The following is a 24,739-nucleotide window of genomic DNA, read 5'->3' on the forward strand; positions in this document are numbered from 1 at the left end:
TGAGATTCGATCGTCAGTATCTCAATACCTAGTTCAATCTCGTTAGCGGCAAGTATCTTTACTTGTTCCCTAATTCATCGTCCTGCAACTATCTCATTAGTCACATTCCTTGCAAGGCTTATATTGATGTGCATTATCGAGAGGGCCCAGAGATACCTCTCCAACAATCGGAGTGGCAAATCCTAATCTCGATCTATGCCAACTCAACAAACACCATTGAAGACACATGTAGAGCACCTTTATAATCACCCAGTTACGTTGTGATGTTTGTTAGCACACAAAGTGTTCCTCCAGTATTCAGGAGTTACATGATCTCATAGTCATAGGAACATGTATAAGTTACGGAGAAAGCAATAGCAACAAACTAAACGATCATCGTGCTAAGTTGACGGATGGGTCAAGTAAATCACATCATTCTCTAATGATGTGATCCCGTTAATAAAATGACAACTCGTGTCTATGGTTAGGAAACCTAACCATCATTGATTCAATGAGCTAGTCAAGTAGAGGCATACTAGTAACATTATGTTTGTCTATATATTCACACATGTACTAAGTTTCTGGTTAAGACAATTCTAGCATGAATAGTAAACATTTATCATGGTATAAGGAAATATAAATAACAACTTTATTTTTGCCTCTAGGGCATATTTCCTTTAGTCTCCCACTTGCACTAGAGTCAATAATCTAGATTACATTGTCATGATTATAACACTCATGGAGTCTTGGTGTTGATCATGTTTTGCTTGTGAGAGAGGCTTAGTCAATGGGTCTGCAACATTCAGATCCGTATGTATCTTGCAAATCTCTATGTCTCCCTCCTTGACTTGATCGCGGATGGAATTGAAGCGTCTCTTGATGTGCTTGGTTCTCTTGTGAAATATGGATTCCTTTGCCAAGGCAATTGCACCAGTATTGTCACAAAATATTTTCATTGGACCCGATGCACTAGGTATGACACCTAGATCGGATATGAACTCCTTCATCCAGACTCCTTCATTTGCTACTTCCGAAGCAGCTATGTATTCCGCTTCACACGTAGATCCCCCACGACGCTCTGCTTGGAACTGCACCAACTGGCAGCTCCACCATTTAATAAAAACATGTATCTGGTTTGTGACTTAGAGTCATCTGGATCAGTGTCAAAGCTTGCATCAATGTAACCATTTACGACAAGCTCTTTGTCACCTCCATATACGAGAAACATATCCTTAGTCCTTTTCAGGTATTTCAAGATGTTCTTGACCGATGTCCAGTGATCCACTCCTGTATTACTTTGGCACCTCCCTGCTAAACTGATAGCAAGGCACACATCAGGTCTGGTACACAGCATTGGATACATGATAGAGCCTATGGCTGAAGCATAGGGAACACCTTTCATTTTCTCTCTATCTTCTACAGTGGTCAAGCATTGAGTCTGACTCAACTTCACACCTTGTAATACAGGCAAGAACCCTTTATTTGCTTGATCCATTTTGAACTTCTTCAAAACTTTATCAAGGTATGTGCTTTATGAAAGTCCAATTAAGGGTCTTGATATATCTCTATAGATCTTGATGCCCAATATATAAGCAGATTCACCGATGTCTTTCATTGAAAAATTCTTATTCAAGTATCCTTTTATGCTATTCAGAAATTCAGTATCATTATAGATTAACAATATGTCATCTACATATAATATCACAAATGCTACAGAGCTCCCACTCACTTTCTTGTAAATACAGGCGTCTCCAAAAGTCTGTATAAAACCATATGCTTTGATCACACTATCAAAGTGTATATTCCAACTCCGAGAGGCTTGCACCAGTCCATAAATGGATCACTGGAGCTTGCACACTTTGTTAGCACCTTTTGGATCAACAAAACCTTCTAGTTGCATCATATACAACTCTTCTTTAAGATATCCATTAAGGAGTGCAGTTTTGACATCCATTTGCCAAATTTCATAATCATAAAATGCGGCAATTGCTAACATGATTCGGACAGACTTAAGCATCGCTACGGGTGAGAAGGTCTCATCGTAGTCAACTCCTTGAACTTGTCGAAAACCTTTTGCAACAAGTCGAGCTTTGTAGACGGTAACATTACCATCAACGTATGTCTTCTTCTTGACGATCCATTTATTCTCTATGGCCTGCCGATCATCGGGAAGTCAACCAAAGTCCATACTTTGTTCTCATACATGGATCCCATCTCAGATTTCATGGGCTCAAGCCATTTTGCGGAATCTGGGCTCATCATAGCTTCCTCATAGTTCGTAGGTTCGCCATGGTCAAGTAACATGACTTCCAGAATAGGATTACCGTACCACTCTGGTGCGGATCTTACTCCGGTTGACCTACGAGGTTCGGTAGTAACTAGATCAGAAGTTTCATAATCATCGTCATTAGCTTCCTCACTTACTGGTGTAGGAATCGCTGGAACTGATTTCAATGATGAACTACTTTCCAATAAGGGAGAAGCTACAATTACCTCATCAAGTTCTACTTTCCTCCCACTCACTTCTTTCGAGAGAAACTCCTTCTCTAGAAAGGGTCCATTTTTATCAACGAATATCTTGCCTTAGGATCTGTGATAGAAGGTGTACCCAATAGTCTCCTTTGGGTATCCTTTGAAGACACATTTCTCCGATTTGGGTTCGAGCTTATTAGGTTGAAGCTTCTTCACATAAGCATTGCAGCCCCAAACTTTAAGAAACGACAACTTGGGTTTCTTTCCAAACCACAGTTCATAAGGTGTTGTCTCAACAATTTAGACGGTGCCCTATTTAACATGAATACAGCTGTCTCTAAAGCATAACCCCAAGATGATAGCGGTAAATCAGTGGGAGACATCATAGATCGCACCATATCTAATAACGTGCGGTTACGACGTTCGGATACACCATTACGTTGGTGTTCCAGGTGGCATGAGTTGCGAAACTATTCTGCATTGTTTCAAATGAAGTCCAAACTCATAACTCAAATATTCACCTCCACGATCAGATCGCAGAAACTTGATTTTCTTGTTATGATGATTTTCCACTTCACTCTGAAATTCTATGAACTTTTCAAATGTTTCAGACTTATGTTTCATTAAGTAGATATACCCATATCCGCTCAAATCATCTTTGAAGGTGAGAAAATAATGATATCCATCGTGAGCCTCAATGTTCATTGGACCACATACATCAGTATGTATGATTTCCAATAATTCTGTTGCTCGCTCCATTGTTTCGGACAATGGAGTTTTAGTCATCTTGCCCATGAGGCATGGTTCGCAAGTATCAAGTGATTCATAATCAAGTAATTCTAGAAGTCCATCAGAATGGAGTTTCTTCATGCTCTTTACACCAATATGACCTAAACGGTAGTGCCACAAGTAAGTTGCACTATCATTATCACCTCTGCATCTTTTAGCTTCAATACTATGAACATGTGTATCACTACTATCAAGATTTAGTAAAAATAGACCACTCATCAAGGGTTCATGACCATAAAAGATATTACTCATATAAATAGAACAACCATTATTCGCTGATTTAAATGAATAACCGTGTCGCATAAAATAAGATCCAGATATAATGTTCATGCTCAACGCTGGCACCAAATAACAATTATTTAGGTCAAAAACTAATCTCGAAGGTAGATGTAGAGGTAGCGTGCCGACGGCGATCACATCGACTTTGGAACCATTTCCCACGCGCATCGTCACCTCGTCCTTAGCCAATCTTCGCTTAATCTGTAGCCCCTATTTCGAGTTGCAAATGTTAGCAACTAAACCAGTATCAAATACCCAGACACTACTGTGAGCATTAGTAAGCTACACATCAATAACATGTATATCAAATACACCTTTCACTTTGCCATCCTTCTTCTCTGCCAAATACTTGGGGCAGTTCCGCTTCCAGTGACCAGTCCCTTTGAAGTAGAAGCACTCAGCCTCAGGATTAGGTCCAGACTTGGGTTTCTTCACTTGAGCAGCAACTGGCTTGTTGTTCTTTTTGCAGTTCCCCTTCTTCCCTTTACCCTTTTTCTTGAAGCTGGCGGTCTTGTCGACCATCAACACTTCATCGTCCTTCTTGATTTCACCTCCATAGCCTTTAGCATTGCGAAGAGCTCAGGAATCGTCTTATCCATCCCTTGCATATTATAGTTCATCATGAAGCTGTTGTAGCTTGGTGGCAGTGGTTGAAGAACTCTGTCAATGACACTATCACCAGGAAGATTAACTCCCAGCTGAGTCAAGTGGTTGTGGTACCCAGACATTCCAAGTATATGTTCACTGACAGAACTATTCTCCTCCATTTTGCAGCTGTAGAACTTATTGGAAACTTCATATCTCTAAATTCGGGCATTTGCTTGAAATATTAACTTCAACTCCTAGAACATCCCATATGCTCCATGACGTTCAAAACATTGTTGAAGTATCGGTTCTAAGCCATAAAGCATGGCACACTGAACTATCGAGTAGTCATCAGCTTTGCTCTGCCAGGTGTTCACAACATCTGGCGTTGCTCCTGCAGCGGGTTTGTCACCTAGCGATGCTTCCAGGATGTAATTCTTCTGTGCAGCAATGAGGATAATCCTCAAGTTACGGACCCGGTCCATGTAGTTGCTACCATCATATTTCAACTTAGCTTTCTCTAGGAACGCATTAAAATTCAATGGAACAACAACACGGTCCATCTATCTACAACAACATAGACATGCAAAATACTATCAGGTACTAAGTTTATGATAAATTAAAGTTCAATTAATCAAATTACTTAAGAACTCCCACTTAGATAGACATCTCTCTAATCTTCTAAGTGATCATGTGATCCATATCAACTAAACCATGTCTGATCATCACGTGAGATGGAGTAGTTTTCAATGGTGAACATCACTATGTTGATCATATCTACTATATGATTCACGTTCGACCTTTCGGTCTCAGTGTTCCAAGGCCATATTTGCATATGCTAGGCTCGTCAAGTTTAACCTGAGTATTCTACGTGTGCAAAACTGGCTTGCACCCATTGTATGTGAACATAGAGCTTATCACACCCGATCATCACATGGTGTCTCAGCATGACGAACTATAGCAACGGTGCATACTCAGGGAGAACACTTATACCTTGAAATTTAGTGAGAGATCATGTTATAATGCTACCGCCGAACTAAGCAAAATAAGATGCATAAAGGATAAACATCACATGCAATCAATATAAGTGATATGATATGGCCACCATCATCTTGTGCCTTTGATCTCCATCTCCAAAGCATCGTCATGATCACCACCGTCACCGGCTTGACACCTTGATCTCCATCAAAGCATCGTTGTCGTCTTGCCAACTATTGCTTCTACGACTATCGCTACCGCTTAGTGACAAAGTAAAGAAATTACATGGCGGTTGCATTTCATACAATAAAGCGACAACCATATGGATCCTGCCAGTTGCCGATAACTCCGTTACAGAACATGATAACCGTAGAGCCTCCACCAGCCAAATATGCATGTAGTGATAGTTGTTATTTGTTCATTGCTCTATGGTGTTATCTTGCCAGCATATTCCATGTGTTGACCTACACGGCTGCAACGCATCATGTTGCAGAGTTTTCTGACGAAGAGTAAGGTGTGATAGGTCATTGTCATGCACTCAGTTTTGCCATGGAGTTGGATGGACTCATTTATCTTTGAACCTTTCGCAAGTTATTTATATGGCCTTCAGCCATATTATTGTAATAAGTACTCTTTTGAGGCACTCGTTGTAATAAGTGTGTGATTGAACTCTGTAATAAATTCTCGAGTACTTTGTGTGTGAACAGTACCGATCCAGGGATGGCACTTAAGAACAGAGACTATGGTCCATTGGGATCGGGTCGCTACGAGATGGTATCAGAGCACACGCTGACTGTAGGACGCGACCATTAGGAAAAGCCACAGGATACTCTTCTCTACTCATTTCTAACTCTTCTCCATTTCTACTCTATATATGGCAGACCCAAGGAACATGTGCACTCAACAGGATGACGACACACCTTTCGGATGACACATGAAGGAAGTCACTAGGTACCTGAACATCGGCATACCAAGCTTCACCGGAACCATCACCGCCACTTTACCAGAAGAGGAGCACTGGACGATTCAAGTTCGTGTTCCAAGAAGGGCGTTCGTGCCAGTTACCGAGCCCATTGAGTTTTCCTTTGATGCACCAGCATGGCCGCCCACATCGCCATTGGATGCATAGGCGAGGTGTACAACAAGGATCTTAAGGACACCGCCTACTAGATATGTTGACGCCGAGATGAGCAATGGGAGATGATTCGCACCAGGAATGATAAATCCATTGCATCCTACATACAGGAGTTGAACCAGCACATTCGACGCTACGAGAACCAGATGTGCGCCAACATGATAGACACCAAGAAGGTGATGACCCGGAACATGGAGCTAGAAGAGGAACTCAAGTCGACACGAGATGGATACGAAGAAGAAATTGATGTACTACTGGAGAAGAATGAAGACCTGAAGAAGAAGCTAGGGATATTCATGGGGGATCCCGAACCTGGAGAGGACATTCGTTCATAGGATTACATCATACTCGACAACACAGACTTTGACCCCGACAGCGATGATGATTATGAAGACGAAGCTGGAGCAGATATCATGGAGTCTTCCACAGATCAAAATTTCTAGTCGACCACCATATTACCATTAGAATTCTTCTATGTATATAGTAATAGTCCGCGAGATTTTGTAACAGTAGCTTAGATCGATTGTTTGAATCTTGTTTGAATTGAGTGGTGTGAAATGAATGTGTTTGTCTCATGTGCATGTGGGTAGTGAAATCTCTCTTTAGACCTCACTATATTTTGTTCTGACCCCTCTAAACCTATCAGATGCCTCCGAGACGTGACCCCGCATTCGCCTTTCCACCACAGCTCACTCAGTTGATCCAACAGCAGAATGTCTTGATGCAGTTGCTAGTCCAGAGCCAAAGCAGCAACAACAACAACGATAACAACAATGACAACAACAACAACGACAACAACAACAACGACGACGACGACAACAACAACGACAACGACAATGACAGCGACAACAACAACAATAACAACAACAACAACAACAACAACAACAACAACAACAATCCACCGCCACCACCTCCAGTCGACAACTTAGCACGCTTTCTAAGGTTGAATCCACCGGTGTTCTCTAGTAGCACCGAGCCAATTGTTGCTGATGATTGGCTCCATAAGATTGGAAGGGAGCTGACCACCGCATGTTGCACAGATGCTGAGAAGGTGCACTTTGCCGCACATCAACTGGATGGACCCGCAGCCTCATGGTGGGAGAACTACATAGCCACTTTCCACGTGGCCAATGTCACATGGTATCAGTTTCGACAAGCATTCCGCACTACACATGTATCAGCTGGAGCTATGAGTATGAAGAAGCTTGAGTTCCGCAACTTATGCTAGGGAAATCCTACTGTGGCGCAGTATGTGGATGAGTTCAGCAAGTTATCTCGCTACGCCCCAGACAATAACGGTTCACGGAAGCCGTAAAATCACTTTGGAGTGCGAGGAAGGAGATGCGGCCTACGCAGAGTTGGTTTGTGCCACCGAGGAGCTGAAGTATTATAAGGACAATGCTGATCCGGCGGACATGACTCCATTAAAGAAGCCAACTACGGAGCATGATCCGGCCCTGAAGTTCAAATCGGCAGCAGAAACTAAGCTTGTTGACTTCGTACCTGGCGATTCGTCCAAGCAGTTCAGCATCAGTGCCAACTTGGATCCAAAATAGGAAAGCGCGCTCATCGAGTTCATCCGTGAGAATTGGGACATTTTTGCATGGAAGCCCTCTGACATGCCAGGTGTACGGAGGCAACTCGCTGAGCACACCCTTAATGTGGATCCTAAATACAAACCGGTGAAACAATTCCTCCGCCGGTTTAACGAAGAAAGACGCAAGGCGATTGGAGAAGAGGTAGCCAGTCTCTTTGCAGCTGGCTTTATTCTTGAAGTTTTTCACGCTGAGTGGCTTGCCAATCCGGTGTTGGTCCTTAAGAAAAACGACACCTGGCGCATGTGTGTGGATTACACAGATCTTAATAAGGCATGTCCAGCAGATCCTTTTGCCCTCCCCCGTATTGATCAAATTATTGATGCTACGGCGGGTTGTGAGCGTTTGAGTTTTTTGGATGCATATTCTGGCTATCATCAGATCAAAATGGCGGTTTTGGACCAGGAGAAGACGGCATTCATAACTCCCTTTGGATCCTTCTGCTATGTGTCTATGCCCTTTGGGCTCAAGAGTGCCCAGGCCACTTATCAATGGTGTGTACAAAATTGTCTTCACAAGCAGATTAGCCGTAATGTACATGCTTACGTGGATAATATCGTGGTTAAGTCAAGGGAGAAGGAGACTTTGGTTGACGACTTGAAGGAAACCTTTGATAACCTGAGGACGTACAAGATGATGCTTAATCCGGCCAAGTGTGTCTTTGGTGTACCGGCTGGCAAGTTATTGGGTTTTCTGGTGTCCAACAGGGGAATCGAGGCTAATCCGGAGAAGATCACAGCCATCACCTCCCTGGCTAAACCGAAGTGTATCAATGATGTCCAACGCCTGGCAGGCCGGATTGCCATGTTAAGCCGGTTTATCAGCTGCCTTGGTGAGAAGGCAATCCCTTTGTATCAGATGTTGAAGAAGATGGATTAATTCGTTTGGAGTTCTGCTACTGATGAAGCATTTGAGGACTTAAAGCGGCAATTGGCCAATCCGCCTGTGCTCGCCGCTCCCACTGATAAGGAGCCGTTACTGTTATATGTTGCTGCTAATGCTCGTGCGGTCAGTGTGGCTATTGTAGTGGAGCGAAAAGAGGCAGGCAAGGAGCATCCGGTTCAACGTCTGGTTTATTATATCAGCGAGGTACTCATTGAGTCCAAGAAAAGGTATCTGCATTGGCAGAAGCTGGTATATGGAATTTTTATGGCAAGACGGAAGCTTAAGCAATACTTCCAAGGGCACCCCATTACGGTGGTCAGTTCTGCTCCCTTGGGGGATATCATCCAGAACCGGGAAGCGACTGGCCGGATTGCCAAGTGGGCTATAGAGCTTGGGCCGCACGGGTTGAAGTATGTGCCTCGGACGGCGGTTAAGTCTCAAGAACTTGTTGATTTCATCAATGATTGGACGGAACTGCAAGCACCTGAAGAAAAGCCGGATCACACATATTGGACCATCCATTTTGACGGATCCAGGCAATTGGAAGGCTCGGGGGCTGGAGTCGTATTAACTTCCCCACGAGGTGATAAGTTTTGTTACGTTCTCTGCTTAATGTTCCCTTATACTAACAATGCAACTGAGTATGAAGCCTTGCTCCATGGTCTCCGGATGGCTAAGGAGATGAATCTAAGTCGAGTTAAGTGCTTCGGTGACTCGGACCTCATGGCTCAACAAGTGTCTGGCACTTGGGATTCCAAGGACCCACTCATGGCAGCATATCATCGTGCGGTGGATATTGTTGCAGGTCACTTTAAAGGCTATCAGGTGGACCACGTGGACCGACGGAAGAATGAAGCGGCGGACGCTTTAAGCCCGCTGGGCTCTCAGCGCAAACCGGTCCCGCCCAATGTTTTTTGGATGTGCTGCACAACCCGTCGGTCAAGCTCCCTGGTGAAGCGGATTTGGCTATTCCTGATCCGGAGGTTCAATTGGTGGCAGCTCTTCATGTCATTCCGGATTGGACGCTTCCTTACCTGGCGTACATGAACCGGGGCGAGTTACCAGAGGATGAGACTCTGGCTCGACAAATAATCCGGCGGTCCAAGTCCATGACTATTGTCAATGGCGAGTTGCATCATTGCAGTGTATCAGGGGCGTTTCAACGTTGTGTGTCTCCTGAAGAAGGCTGTGAAATTTTGCGTGAGATCCATGAAGGAGATTGTGGTCACCATGCCGGTTCAAAATCTTTGGTGGCTAAAGCGTTTCGCCATGGCTTCTATTGGTTAACTGCTCATGCTGATGCGGAGGATCTGGTCAGACGATGTGATGGTTGCCAAAAGTTTTAAAGACGTGCTCATGTGCCGGCTCAGGAATTGAGAATGATTCCAATTACTTGGCCGTTTGCGACTTGGGGGCTGGATATGGTTGGGCCTTTCAAAAGGTCCAAAGATAAGAAGACCCACCTCCTGGTGGTGGTTGACAAGTTTACAAAGTGGGTAGAGGCAGAACCTGTTAGCAAGTGTGATGCGGCCATGACGGTTCAGTTCATCAAAAAAGTGATTTTCTGGTTTGGCTTTCCACACAGTATCATCACAGATAATGGTACCAATTTGTCCAAGGGTGCTATGAAGGAGTTCTACGAACGGGAGCACATCCCGCTTGACGTTTCATCAGTGGCACACCCACAGTCCAATGGTCAAGCAGAAAGGGCTAACCAAGAGATCTTGAGAGGCATCAAGCCCCAGCTTATGGTTCCTTTGCAGAGAACACCGGGTTGTTGGGTAGAAGAGTTACCATCTGTGTTATGGAGCATCAATACTACACCCAACAGATCAACAGGATACACGCCGTTCTTCATGGTCTACGGAGCGGAGGCGGTTCTCCCAAGTGATATCCGTCATGACTCACCTCGTGTGGCGGCTTATGTTGATGCGAACAACGAGATAGCACGGCAAGACGCTTTGGACCTGTTGGATGAAGAACGTGACATAGCAGCCGCCCGCTCGGTGAATTACCAACAGGATCTTCGCCGTTATCACAGTCGCCGAGTCAGAACAACAACCTTTCAGGAAGGAGATTTGGTGCTTCGGCTCATCCAAGATCAGACTGATATGCATAAGCTATCCCCACCTTGGGAGGGACCTTTCGTGGTCAGCAAGAATCTGCACAACGGGTCATACTATCTGATCGATATTCGAGAGCATAAAGACTCACATACATCAGAGGAGGAGACCAACAGGCCGTGGAACAAAGCTCATCTTCGGCCTTACTATACCTGAGCAATTGGCTCTACTTATGTACATATTACAAAGATGTATATATTATGATTAATATAATAAACCGGAACCTCGGCTAAAGCGCGGTATCTGTTCTTTTACATCATGTGTGGTTACACGAAGTTGTTCTAAAGCGGCCTCCGGTTTACCCCTTGAGTTAGCTTTTCAAAGCATCATGTAATATCACTTGGGGGCTTGGTCGTATCCGAACCAATGCAACACCTTTTGATAGGCAAAAGCCACCAGATCACTTGGGGACATGGTCAAGTCTGAACCAGTCACGCCTCTTGATTGGCCTAAGGCCACAGAATCATTTGGGGGCTTGGTCGAACCTAAACCATTGCCACGCCTCTTGATCGGCATAAATGACACGGTTTCATTTGGGGACCCGGCTGACTTGAACCATAGCTACACCTATCGGGAGCTTGGTCGTGTCCGACCATGGTAACGCCATCTGATCGGCTCAAATAAGCCTCTTTTTGCAAACGGTTTTATCATTGCCTTTGCTTCACAATTTTCTTTGATAGATATTTCTTTCTTTTTGTTGGGTTTTTTAAACCTACAAAGTTTTAAACCGGTTCAAACTGTCAATTGACGGAACACGGTCCATTTTTAATCCGGATACTATTTGCCCGGTTTGATTTTTTAACATCCTATTACGGAGTAACACGGTGTTTTATTATAACCCGGCACGGTTTACATGGTAAATCGGCATTATATATATACAGGAGCTCCTATCTCCTCCAACAGTGTGGGTTTATAAACCTCCGCTTCAAGATTGGCCAAGCCAACTTCATGCCCAACGATGGCAGGTATTATGTATCCCAAAGATTTGATCATATTTCAGATATTTTGATTTCACATATGTAGACATCATACTCCGCTGGACGGTACAACCGCGGTGGCGCTTTAAGATTTTTTGTATTACAGAAAATACTTTGGAAAGTTCATCACCCAAAGGAAGAACAAGTTGCAATAATTATGCAAGAAGGCATATCAAAATCAAGAGTATTGGCTAGCCTATTACAAGGCAACACGGTGCCCAAAATAAGATCATTATTTTTTCGCAAAGGAGAAGCAGTTTAAACCTGCTTCCGGTTCAAGCTTGGTCACCAGCCTGGCCTGATGGTTGTGGGTCATCCCGCGCCGCTTCAACTTCAACTTCTCTACCCAGCGGCTGGAAATCAACAGTTGTCTAGTCGATTCCCATTAATGCTTGAAAGATAGCTTCATCATGGATCAGCAACGACGGTTCAATATCGGGAGCGTAAGTATGCTTACGGATTGGAGGGATAAGATTTTCCGCTTCAGGAATTGGTGCAACTACTCGCTTGTTTTGGTTGTCATATTGGGCTTGATAATGAGACAAGTCTGCTTCTTCAACCAATTGACAAGCTAGCGGACACACCTCCCGGTTTATTACTCGCAGATCCGCTTCACTAAACTCTGACTCGTCTTCCTTCAAGCTGGGATAGCCCTGAGCCGCTTTAATAGGATCAAAATCCGGCACCCAAGCTTTTGCCCGGATTAAGGCATTGATCGCACCGGTTTGCGCAGAAGATTTCTTCAGCTCTTCAACCCGGGCGGGAAGCATCAACAGTCTCTTCAGAGTGTCCTGAATCAAAGTGGGCGCCGGATTGTTGTGGGATGCAGCAGAGATGATCTGCTGGGCACCAGTGTATAGTTGTTCGGTCAATCTGTAGGCAGCTTTCAATTTCTTCCGCACATCTGACCCCAAGTGACCAATGTGTGTCCCTGAAATATTGCAAAGGGTTAACAAACCGGCAGCTCTATAAGATGGCCGAGTCAATCCAGGAATCAAACCAGCTTACCAAAGATAGCAGCAGTCATGGCATGCACTTGCCGCTTTATGCTGGTCAGTTCGTCTACCACCGGTTCAAGTGCAGCCTCAGCATCTTCTGCTTGTTTGGTTAAAGCGGATTTTTCAGTGGCCCAATCCGCCCGCTTCTTCTTGAAGCCCTCCTTAAGCTATTCCATGGCGCTTAAAGCACTGGTTAATTCCTCTTTTGCTTTGGAGGTTTTAGCTTGTTGGGATTTCACATGTTCTTGGAGATCGGCGACTTGGCTTTCTTTTGTCTTCAGTTCAGCCTGCATACAGACACATATATGATTCCGCAAGCAGTACAACAATTGAAGTACCAACCACATAACAAGTTATGCACTTGGCCCTTGGGGGCTAATGTATATTTGATCTTAAATCTTTCAATAGATTCTAAAGTCCCAAGATTAATACAAGTATTCAACTTGGCACTTGGGGGCTAATGTCTATTTGCTCAAATAAAGATGACAATTACTTAAAGTCCCGGTTTAACTACGCTAAGTTGAACCGGCCCTTGGGGGCTACATCAGCAAATTCCGAAGTATGGAGATTTATATTAGCAAGTCCCAGTTTGAATGAAGTTTCTAAACCGGCCCTTGGGGGCTAGGAGAATTAACAAGATTGAAATGTCCAAGCAGGGAAAAGCACAGGGAAGTTACCTCAAATTTCTCTTTCATCATATTCACCAGACCAGCTTCATAATCACGGCTAGTATATAGCCGGTTCAGATAGCCAGAATGAAGATCTTGGGCATTCAGAGCAGCATAGGTCGCCAAGTCAACATTCCACTTGCCTTTGCCCATGGCAGCAAATTCTTCTTTGGCGGTATGCTTGGATAAAGCAACAGGATTGCTGGGCTCTGTACGGCCAATACCAGTAATTACAACTTCATCATCCTTAGCATCACCGGTTTGCACTGGCACAGTCGGTTTGTCAGTAGGCTGGGATGGACTGGTTGATCTCCCAAACCAGATGGGGCTTGTGGGCTGGTTGACAGGGCCTGAGGCATCAATAGGCCTTTCTTCAGCAATAAAATCATCATCCTGCTGTGGTGGATCATTAGGTATATCTCCATGAATAGCCACTTCAAGATCTGGTGTTTTACCCGGTTCAAGGACGATGTCCAGCTCGACCGCTTTATCCAGGCGAGCCTTCTTGCTCGGCCTAGGCTTGGCCCTAAAAGGAATAACAAAATCAAATACAGCATATGTTACAAGGTGATGTACCAGAAATATTATGACAAGTATAGCTTACCCAAGCACCGTTTTGAGCGGTGGCAGCTGAGTAGCCGATGACTCGCCAGAGGATGAGTGGGAAGTAACCTGATAATTGGAGTCAGATGGATTAAGAGGTTGACGAAAACAGCCCTCTTTAGGACAAGCACTGACAAGCAAATTAGAGACCTCTGAACGACGTTTCCAAACCGGACTGTTCGATAAACCGGCGGAGGTAACTACCTGGCCACTGTGTCGGGTTGTGCGGCGAGCTTCGTGCTGTTGGGTCTTCACAAGAAATTTGGGATCCAAGTAAGCAATAGGATGAGAAAATTTAACCTTCCGGTTTGCCTGACGGATTTTTAGTGAAGGCAAAGGGTCTGAATCGGAAGAGAGAGTAATTACCTCTGCGGCATCAGCATGGCTGGCTTCGGCATCATCCTGACAAATATCATCATGAATAAGGCGCATGAAAAATAAGCCAAGTGAGTCGAGCTCTACCTCAAGGTCCGAATTACCCACATCATCATCAGGGGCGGATCAGAAGATGTAGTGGTTTTCTTCTTATGAGCAGGCCGTTTCACGACTTTAGTTTTTGGCCGGGTTGTTCGTTCCGGTTTGTCTGTTTTTTCTGGCTTCTCCTGTGAAAGTTTCTTGCTACAAAATGGATCATCGCCCTGTTTAAACAGACATTGATATTAAACAATGACCAGATATATCAATAACAGGTTCAGTAAAAAGAAAAATCAAGATCTTACAACTGGCGGTTTGTTGGTGGCACAGAAGGGAAGCAGGCCGGTTCGAGCACAGACGTATTCCGGTTCATTCAGCATTTTATTCACAGCCTCTATGATTTCTTCGTCGATGAGCTGGATGTTAGCATGTCGCAGTGGGTCATCAACACTGCCAGTATACTCGCACGTCAAACCGGAGCGCTGACTAAGGGGCAGTATGCTCCACGATATCCAACAGCGAGCGAGATCAACCCCTGTTAAACCATTGGCCATGAAGGCTCTGAGCTTGGACAGTGGAGGGGCGTATTTGCTTCTCTCCTTGGCAGTCAACCTTTGCGGAAAGGGGTGTGTATTGCTAAGCCGCTCCGGACGAAAGCCAGGCAAAGGATTTTCACCAGCAGGGGAGGTGTCTTTGCAATAGAACCATGTTTGATTCCACTCTTTGGGATGGCTGTGCAGTTTGGCGTGAGGGTGTGTGACCTCTTTCCTTTTCTGAATCGCCACACCACCCAATTATGTATTGGAACCGTCAGTAAACTCAGTACGGCGGTTTAGATGGAAGCAGTCTCTGAACAACTCAACTATGGGCTCCTCTTGAAAGAACACCTCATAGAGCACTTGCAAGTGACACATGTTTGTAACAGAGTTGGGGCCAGTGTCTTGTGGGCAGAGTTGAAAATCGGCCAAAACATCCCGGTAAAATTTAGAACCAGGCGTCTTAAAGCCCCGGGCTAAGTGATCTACGAAAATGACAACCTCTCCTTCTTGAGGTGTGGGAGGACATTCTTTGCCAGGGACCCTCCAATCGATGGCGTTTTTGCTGCCTAAAGCGCCGATCAGGACTAAATTGTTCAGTTGAGTCTCTGTGACGCGAGAAGGAACCCAGTTGCACTCATATACTTGCTTGGCCATGATGAAATCTACAAGATAGGTGATTCCGGTTCAAGAATGCATTGATTAAAGTACACTGGTATGTACAATGTTAAACCGGAGACAGCTCTATCTAAACCGGAGTTTTATGAAGCAACAACATCTGGCGGTTCAACAAGGGGACTAATGGTATATACTGGTTTGTTAATTTTTTTCTACACCAAGTTAAACCGCCGGATCTAAGCATTGAAACAGTTGAGATTGCGAATGGGTAAGTGTACAGAAACAAATTTCACAAGATTTCTCTACAGCGACGGATCTGAAGCAAGTTCAGAAAAGAAGGAAAATATTCAAGGTTCAAAAAAGAACAGTACCGAATCAATGGGCAGAGATACAGATAGATCTATGGTCTTGAGGCATGTAAGTGAAGGCGGATGCTAAAACTACCGCTACACAGAGCAAAGGTTCACAGGTTCATCTAAGATCTATCATATGAGTACGAAGCAGACGATGAACACTGAAGAACTTGGAAACCCTAGAACGGATCTACGGAGGAAAAGGTGAAGAACTCACCGGAGCCGAGGAAGAAGTAGAAGGTCGCCGCGATGCTCTGGTACAATCAGGGTGATCCAGCGGCCAAGGTTGGAGTAGAGTTCGTCGACGGCGGTGGAGCTCCGAAGCTAGACGACGCAGGGAAGACAAGCAGAAGGGCACGAAGGGGAAAAAGAAATGACCCTTCGGTCCTATTTATAAGGCAAGGGACATGTGTCAGGCGCGAAAATCAAGGGACCATGGGTGGAAACGAAGCTGTCGCCTCGATTGTCACAGACCTATTAAACAAAAAGGGTATCATGGATAAGTTTCTTTATAACAGGTGACATCACGCCGGTTTACAACGACCTGAGAAGATGACATCACGTTCAACAAACTACAAGAAGATGTTGAAGATGAAGATTTTGCTAAGGATTGACATGAACCTATTCAAATCAATCTGGGTCCTAATGTTGGGGATATCACTACTGGGCCTAAACCGGCCCGTCTGGGCCGGGTTAACTTTGTCAGTAGTTAACTATGTTAAAGCCCAATAAGGCAGATGAGGACTCAAGGCCCATAGTCGGTTCAAGGCCTGTAGCCGTAAACTGGCGTTGGTATGTAACTTGTATTGTAAGTTAGGAATAAGTAGAGACCAAACCGGACACATCTATGAGCCAGTATTGGGACTCTGTGAACCGACGGGCGTCACCCGTGTATATAAGGGGACGACCCGGCGGCGGTTCAGAACAACAGACAACAACTAGAGACTTAGGCGAAGCTTGTTTGCTCCCTAGTCATCGAAACCCCATCAATTCCATCACAACTAGACGTAGGCTTTTACCTTCATCGAAGGGGCCGAACTAGTATAAACTCTCTTGCGTCCCGGTGTCCGCTTTAACCCCTTCAAGCTAACCCGTCGCAATGGCTCCACGACTAAGTCCTTTCACGAGGACATCTGCCGTGATAAAACCACGACACCAGGGACTCGGAGGTGTACTTATGCAAGATGGAAGAGTTGTTTCATATGCCTCACGTCAGCTTCGAGCTCATGAGTTGAATTTTGCCACACATGGTTTGGAGTTAGTAGCCGTAGTGCATGTGCTCAAGACCTGGATACATTTTCTTATTGGAAACCGTTGTGATGTATACACGGATCATAAGAGTTTGAAGTACATCTTCACATAGAAGGAGTTGAATCTCGGGCAAAGGAGATGGTTGGAGCTCATAAAGGATTATGATATGAGGTTTCATTATCATCCAGGAAAGGCTAATGTTGTAGCAGACGCTTTGAGCTGCAAGAGTTATGTTAATACTCTCGTGACCAGAGGATTACCGCAAGAGTTAGCCGACGATCTCATAGAACTTCGTTTGGAGATAGTTCCGAGAAGTTTTGTTGCAACATTGGAAGTTCAGTCCATGTTGTTAGGAAAGATTCGAGAAGCCCAGAAGACTGATAAGGAGATTGCGGAGATAAAGGAGAAGATGAATAAAGGAAAGGCCAAAGGTTTTTGTGAGGATGAACACGAAACATTATGGTTTGAGGATCGTATTTATGTGCCCAATGACCCAGAGACCAGGAAGTTAATACTTTAGGAAGCTCATGACTCTCCATACCCAATTCACCCAGGAAATGCCAAAATGTATTTGGATTTGATGGAACGTTTCTGGTGGACAGGTATGAAGAAGGATATTGCCAAGTATGTAGCAGTATGTGACTTATGTCGAAGAGTTAACACAGAACACCAGAAGCCAGTAGGATTACTCCAGCCTATGTCGATACCCGAATTGAAGTGGGATAAGCTTGGCATGGATTTCATCACTGGATTACCTAGGACACAATTAGGTTACGATTCCATCTGGGTAGTCGTAGATTGCTTGACCAAAGTGGCTCACTTTATCCATGTGAAAACCACTTATACGGGCACGAAGTTGGCCAAGATATATAAGACCAGGATCGAATTTCTGCATGGAGTTCCGAGGACCATTGTACCAGATAGAGGAACATAATTTACCTCGAAGTTTTGGAATCAATTACACCAGACTTTGGGTACCAGGATAAAGTTGAGTACAGCCTTTCATCCGTAGATAGATGGACAGACGAGAGAGTCAATCAGATTATGGAGGACATGTTGAGAGCTTGTGCACAAGATTATGGATCTAGTTGGGATGAGAATTTTTCCTACACAGAGTTCTCCTATAACAGCAGCTACCAAGCCAGTTTGAAGATGGCCCCTTTTGAAGCTTTGTCTGGAAGGAGGTGTACGACACCATTGAAGTGGGATGAAGTTGGATATCGACAATTGTTTGGACCAGATTTATTTAGATAGTCTGAAGAGAAGGTTAAGTTGATTCGTGATAGACTGAAGGTAGCTCAGTCCAGGCAGAAGAGTTATGCTGACACTAAACGCAAGGAGGTAGCCTGTGAGATAGAGTTAAACGATTTGGAGTCAAAGGAAAGTTAGCCCCAAGATTTGTAGGACCATACCGAGCTTTGGAACGTATGGGAGAACTGGCCTACAAGTTGGAGTTACCCAAAGGATTGTTAGGAGTTCATGATGTGTTTCACATTTCCTAGTTGAAAAAGTGTCATGCAGAGATGGTCGATATTCCTTTGAGAGCTACAATTCCCCGGGAAGCAATTCAGTAGGAGAGTGACCTAACCTACAAGGAGAAACCCGTCAAGATTCTCGAGTTTGCCAGCCGAGTTACACGCAGCAAGGTCATCAAGTTTTGCAAAGTTCAGTGGAGTCACCATAGCAAGGAAGAAGCCACTTGGGAGCGAGAAGAAGGCCTATGGAAAGACCACCCACACCTATTTGCTAGCCAACCCGAATCTCGAGGGTGAGATTCATCTTAAGGTGGGTAGGTTTGTAACATCCCAATTTTTCAATTTGGATGTTAATCATTAGGTCATCATATGCATCCATATTTTGAGCATTTTGAATTTGGTTTATTCAGACATTTTGATCCTAGAAGACCTTAAGCAACTCAAGGACCATGTGAGAGAGTTGGAGGTTTTCACAAAATCCCATTTTGAATTTTCAAAGTTGGTAATTTGGATCAAAGTGATTTTTATTTTGAAGTTATTTTTCTAATTATTTCCAAATAAATAAAAATAATGAGAGAGGATAATATGACTTCTTCAAAACAGGGCAAATAATGGAAATGTAATTTTGAATAAAAATATAATTTTTTATTTGAATTTTATTTGAGATTTTATTCGGTTAAAATTAGGGAAAAATTGCATTTTAGCCCCAAATAATGTTCACATTATCATAAATATTAGGAGAGGACGTGGAAATTATTTTTGGGATTTTATGATTTTTTATTTATTTTATTTTGGATTTTTCTCTGTGGTGAAATTATTTTAAAAAATTCGGACCGAACTGGGCCGAAGGCCCGGCCGGCCCGCTCGCCGCACCGTGATACGTCTCCATCGTATCTACTTTTCCAAACACTTTTGCCCTTGTTTTGGACTCTAACTTGCATGATTTGAATGGAACTAACCCGGACTGACTCTGTTTTCAGCAGAATTGCCATGGTGTTATTTTTGTGCAGAAATAAAAGTTCTCGGAATGACCTGAAAATCAATAGAGAATTATTTTGGAATATATAAAAATACTGGAAGGAAGATCCACGTCGGGGGGGCCTCCACCTGTTCACGAGGGTGGGGGCGCGCCCCCCTACCTCGTGCGCCCCCTGACGCTCCACTGACCTCAACCTTGACTCCATATATTCACTTTCGGGGAGAAAAAACCAGGGAGAAGGATTCATCGCGTTTTATGATACGGAGCCGCCGCCAAGCCCTAAACTCTCTCAGGAGGGCTGATCTGGAGTCCGTTCGGGGCTCTGGAGAGGGGAATTCGTCGCCATCATCATCAACAACCTTCCTCCATCACCAATTTCATGATGCTCACCGCCCTGCATGAGTAATTCCATCGTAGGCTTGCTGGACGGTGATGGTTGGATGAGATTTATCATGTAATCGAGTTAGTTTTGCTAGGGTTTGATCTCTAGTATCCACTATGTTCTGAGATTGATGTTGCTATAACTTTGCTATGCTTAATGCTTGTCACTAGGGCCCGAGTGCCATGATTTCAAATCTGAACCTATTATGTTTTCATCAATATATGAGAGTTCTTGATCCTATCTTGCAAGTCTATAGTCACCTATTATGTGTTATGATCCGTTAACCCCGAAGTGACAATAATCGGGATACTTACCGGTGATGAACGCAGTTTGAGGAGTTCATGTATTCACTATGTGTTAATGCTTTGGTCCGGTACTCTATTAAAAGGAGGTAATATCCCTTAGTTTCCAATAGGACCCCGCTGCCACGGGAGGGTAGGACAAAAGATGCCATGCAAGTTCTTTTCCATAAGCACATATGACTATATTCGGAATACATGCCTACATTACATTGATGAACTGGAGCTAGTTTTGTGTCACCCTAGGTTATGACTGTTACATGATCGATCGCATCCGGCATAATTCTCTATCACCGATCCATTGCCTACGAGCTTTCCATATATTGTTCTTCGCTTATTTACTTTTCTGTTGCTATTGTTAGCATCACTACAAAACACCAAAAATATTACTTTTGCTACCGTTACCTTTTACCACCATTACCACTACTATCATATTACTTTGCTACTAAATACCTTGTTGCAGATATTAAGTTTCCAGTTGTGGTTGAATTGACAGCTCAGCCGCTAATACTTGAGAATATTCTTTGGCTCCCCTTGTGTCGAATCAATAAATTTGGGTTGAATACTCTACCCTCGAAAACTGTTGCGATCCCCTATACTTGTGGGTTATCAAGACTATTTTCAGGCGCCGTTGCCAGGGAGCATAGATCTATTCTTTGAGTCACTTGGGATTTATATCTGCTTATCATTATGAAGAACTTGAGAGATCCAAGAACCAAGATTTATCCCTCAACTACTAGGGGTGGTAATGAACTACCATCTAGCTCTGCACTTGATTCATCTTCTGTTTTGAGTAAGCTTGTGACACCTAGACCTGCTTCTTCTATTAATTCTGATATGTCGCATGTTATTGATGATGCCACTTCTGCTATGCATGATACTTATGATGAAACTACTTCTATGCTTGATACTACTGTGCCACTTGGTGAATTTCTTGATGAACAACTTGCTAGGGCTAGAGAGAATGAAATTATTGAAACTGATAATATTGATGAAAGTGATGATGAAGATTCTCCCCCTAGATATGAATTGCCTATTGTTCCTGAGGGTTATGTTATGGATGAAGAAACTGCTAGAGACTTTGTTGCTTGCAATGATAGGAGTGATCTTAAGAAGCTTTTAGCTAAGCTGAAACAAAAAACTTTGAATGCTAGAATGAAATATGATCCTGCTTATGCTACTTCACCTATCTTTGTTACTGATAAGGATTATGATTTCTCTGTTGATCCTGAGATAATTACTTTAGTTGAATCTGATCCTTTCTATGGCTATGAATTTGAAACTTTTGTGGCACATCTTACTAAATTAAATGATATAGCCACCCTGTTCACTAATGATGAGAAAACTCGCTATTATTATATCCTTAAATTATTTCCGTTCTCATTAAAGGGTGATGCTAAGATATGGTTTAATTCTCTTGATCCTGGTTGTGTGTGTAGTTCCCAGGATATGATTTATTACTTCTCTGCTAAATATTTCCCCGTCATAAGAAACAAGCTGCTTTAAGGGAAATATATAATTTTGTGCAAATTGAAGAAGAGAGTCTCCCACAAGCTTGGGGGAGTCTTCTCCAATTACTTAATGCTTTACCTGATCATCCTCTCAAGAAAAATGAAATACTTGATATCTTTTATAATGGACTAACTGATGCTTCTAGAGATTACCTGGATATTTATGCTGGTTGTGTTTTCAGGGAAAGAATTGTTGATCAAGTTGAAATTCTATTGAATAATATGTTAACTAATGAAAATAATTGGACACTTCCTGAACCAACTCCGAAGAAAAGGGGTATTCTATTTCTCAGTCCTGAAGATATGCAAGAGGCAAAAAATCTATAAAAGAACAAGGTATTAAAGCTGAAGATGTTAAGAATTTACCTCCTATTGAAGAAATACATGGTCTTAATTTAACCCCTATTGAAGAAATATATGGTCTTGATAACTCGACACGGGTAGTAAAGGTAAATTCTCTCTATAGATATGATAAAGCTGAAATCCCATTTACTAAGTTTGCTAGCCCATGCTTGGATGAGTTTGATGACTTTATGGTTAAACAAGAAAACTTCAATGCTTATGTTGGTAGACAATTGAAACACAATGCTGATATGCTTGAACACTTGGGTGATTATATGGCTAATGTTGAAGGTGAACTTAAACTTATTAGTAAACATGCTTCTATGGTTACCACTCAAGTAGAACAAGTACTTAAAGCTCAGAATGATTTTCTCAATGAATTAAATTGTAACATCCCAAAATTCTAAATTTTGGAATGTTATATTAAATAATTAGTTTGGTTGTTTGTTTGATTGTTGTGTGAATGATTGAGTGAAATTGAGTGCAATCTGAAACTTTTTGAAACTTGAATGAGAGGGAATGAAATGACTTTCCCAAAGATTTCTCTTTGCATTTATGATCTCCATGAATTCAAATTCACTTTATCACAAAACCCTAGAGTAAAGATGATATGACTCTTCCATTTAAATAAATGAAAAGGGTTTTGAAAAGATTTGAATTCCATTTGGACATATTTCAAATTCAGAAGCTTTATGCAATTCAATGATTTTCATAAGAGAAGATAAAATGACTTCTTCAAATTATATGAAATAGAGTTGGAAGTGGTTTGAAATTCAAATTCAAAACCATTTAGGAGTTATTTGGGTTTTATTCAAATTATTTTTCTCCAAAAATAGAAATTAGGGTAAAATGATTCCCTACAATATAAAATTGGAGGAAAGTAAATTTGAAATCATTCTGGTGTTTTAAAAATGATTTTTATTGGGTTTTCTTTCAACAACAACATTGTTTGACTTTTGTGAATTTTTGTGTACTTTATTTGTACATGAAAATATGTTCATGTTTTAGGATTTATGTTTCTGAAAATTTTGGTATATAACATGTCTATATAGAAGTCTTATTGTTTTTCCTTCATTTTCTTGTCTGTGCTTATTTAAAAAAAAACGGTCGAAGCCAACAGTGCCCAGCCTGAGGCCCATCTCTCTCTCCCTCCGTCGCGGCCCACAGCGGTCCAGCCCGCGCACGCGCACGAAACCTCTCCCCATCGGTCGCCCGCACCTCTCCCTCATTCCCGCACTCGCTGACAGCGGGGCCCGCGTCGTCTTCTTCCTCCCCACGCACACCCATGCCCTGCTCGCGCACGCCCGCCGCCGCCGCATCCGAATCCTTCGGGATTCTCTCCCGACTCGCCCCCTCTCCCACGAAAGCTGCCATATATAAACCCCGCACCCTCCTCCCTCGACCCCCCTAAAACCCTACCCTAAAACCCATCATAGCCCGTGCCACCACCGTCCCGATCTCGTTCGGCTGCCGTCGTTCACCCTTGCTGCCAGTGAGCCTTCCCCTGCCACCAAACTCCTCCATCTGAACCCCCTCGACCTCCCGCACCCGCCTTACATCTTATCTCCGTCCAGGACCCGCCGACGCCGACGACCCTGAGCTCGAAGGCCGTTGTTGGAGCTGCAGCTCACCCGAGCCGCCGCCAGCATCTCCCTCGTCGTCTCCGCTATCCCTGAGCCACCCCGACGTCATCACCGCCTCCACCACACTCCGCCGCATCGCCCCGACGGCTTCGCCATCGCCATGGACCACCGGAGACGCCGCACCGCCGCCGCCCGACTCACCGTCGACATCGTCTCGTCATCGCTGACCCGCTGTAAGCCCCGCCTCCCTTCCACCGTCCGATCTGTAGTCAACGGCCAGGATTAGATTCCCCGAAGGGGTATGGTTTTCCTTTATTAGTTCGCTTAGTTACAACTTTATTAGGTTTAGATCGGTTCAAATCTAGCCGGTTCAGCCGAGCATTTTTTCCTGTTTAACCGTACGCGTTTTATTTAGTTTACGACCGAGCGTCGTTTAGTTGAGATCGCCCATTGCTTAGGCCCAATAGCAGCCCGACGCGTAGTACCTGACCATTTTTTTAGTTTATTTTCGTTTCTGTTTTAAAAACAAAAAATGTTTCAATCTTAGATTGCTTGTATCTTTTAGCCTGCTTAATGTATTTGAGTGATTCCAATTGCACTATGTCACAAATTTTGTGAAGTTTCTATTTGTGAACTTAGTTTTCAAATTTGAGTAGTTTAAATTTGTGTTATTTCGAATATGCTTCAAACACTGTTTTGGCTCTAGTTTGAATTCTAGAATAGATTTTTGATTGATTCCTTTTGCTACTGCTTTGTTATGGTTTTATCTATCCAGTAGCTTATAGTTATTTATTTTTGGTTTTTTTAAATTATGTTTTTAGCAAAACAGTATTGTTTTAATTATAGTTTTGTTTTAGTCTTTTCTTTATTGTTTTTATTAGTTTTAAATTATTTCTTTTTGTCACTCTTGAAAATTTTGATTTTGATTCT

Source organism: Triticum dicoccoides, chromosome 2A, assembly GCF_002162155.2.
Source record: "Triticum dicoccoides isolate Atlit2015 ecotype Zavitan chromosome 2A, WEW_v2.0, whole genome shotgun sequence".
In the NCBI taxonomy this organism is placed as follows: domain Eukaryota; kingdom Viridiplantae; phylum Streptophyta; class Magnoliopsida; order Poales; family Poaceae; genus Triticum; species Triticum dicoccoides.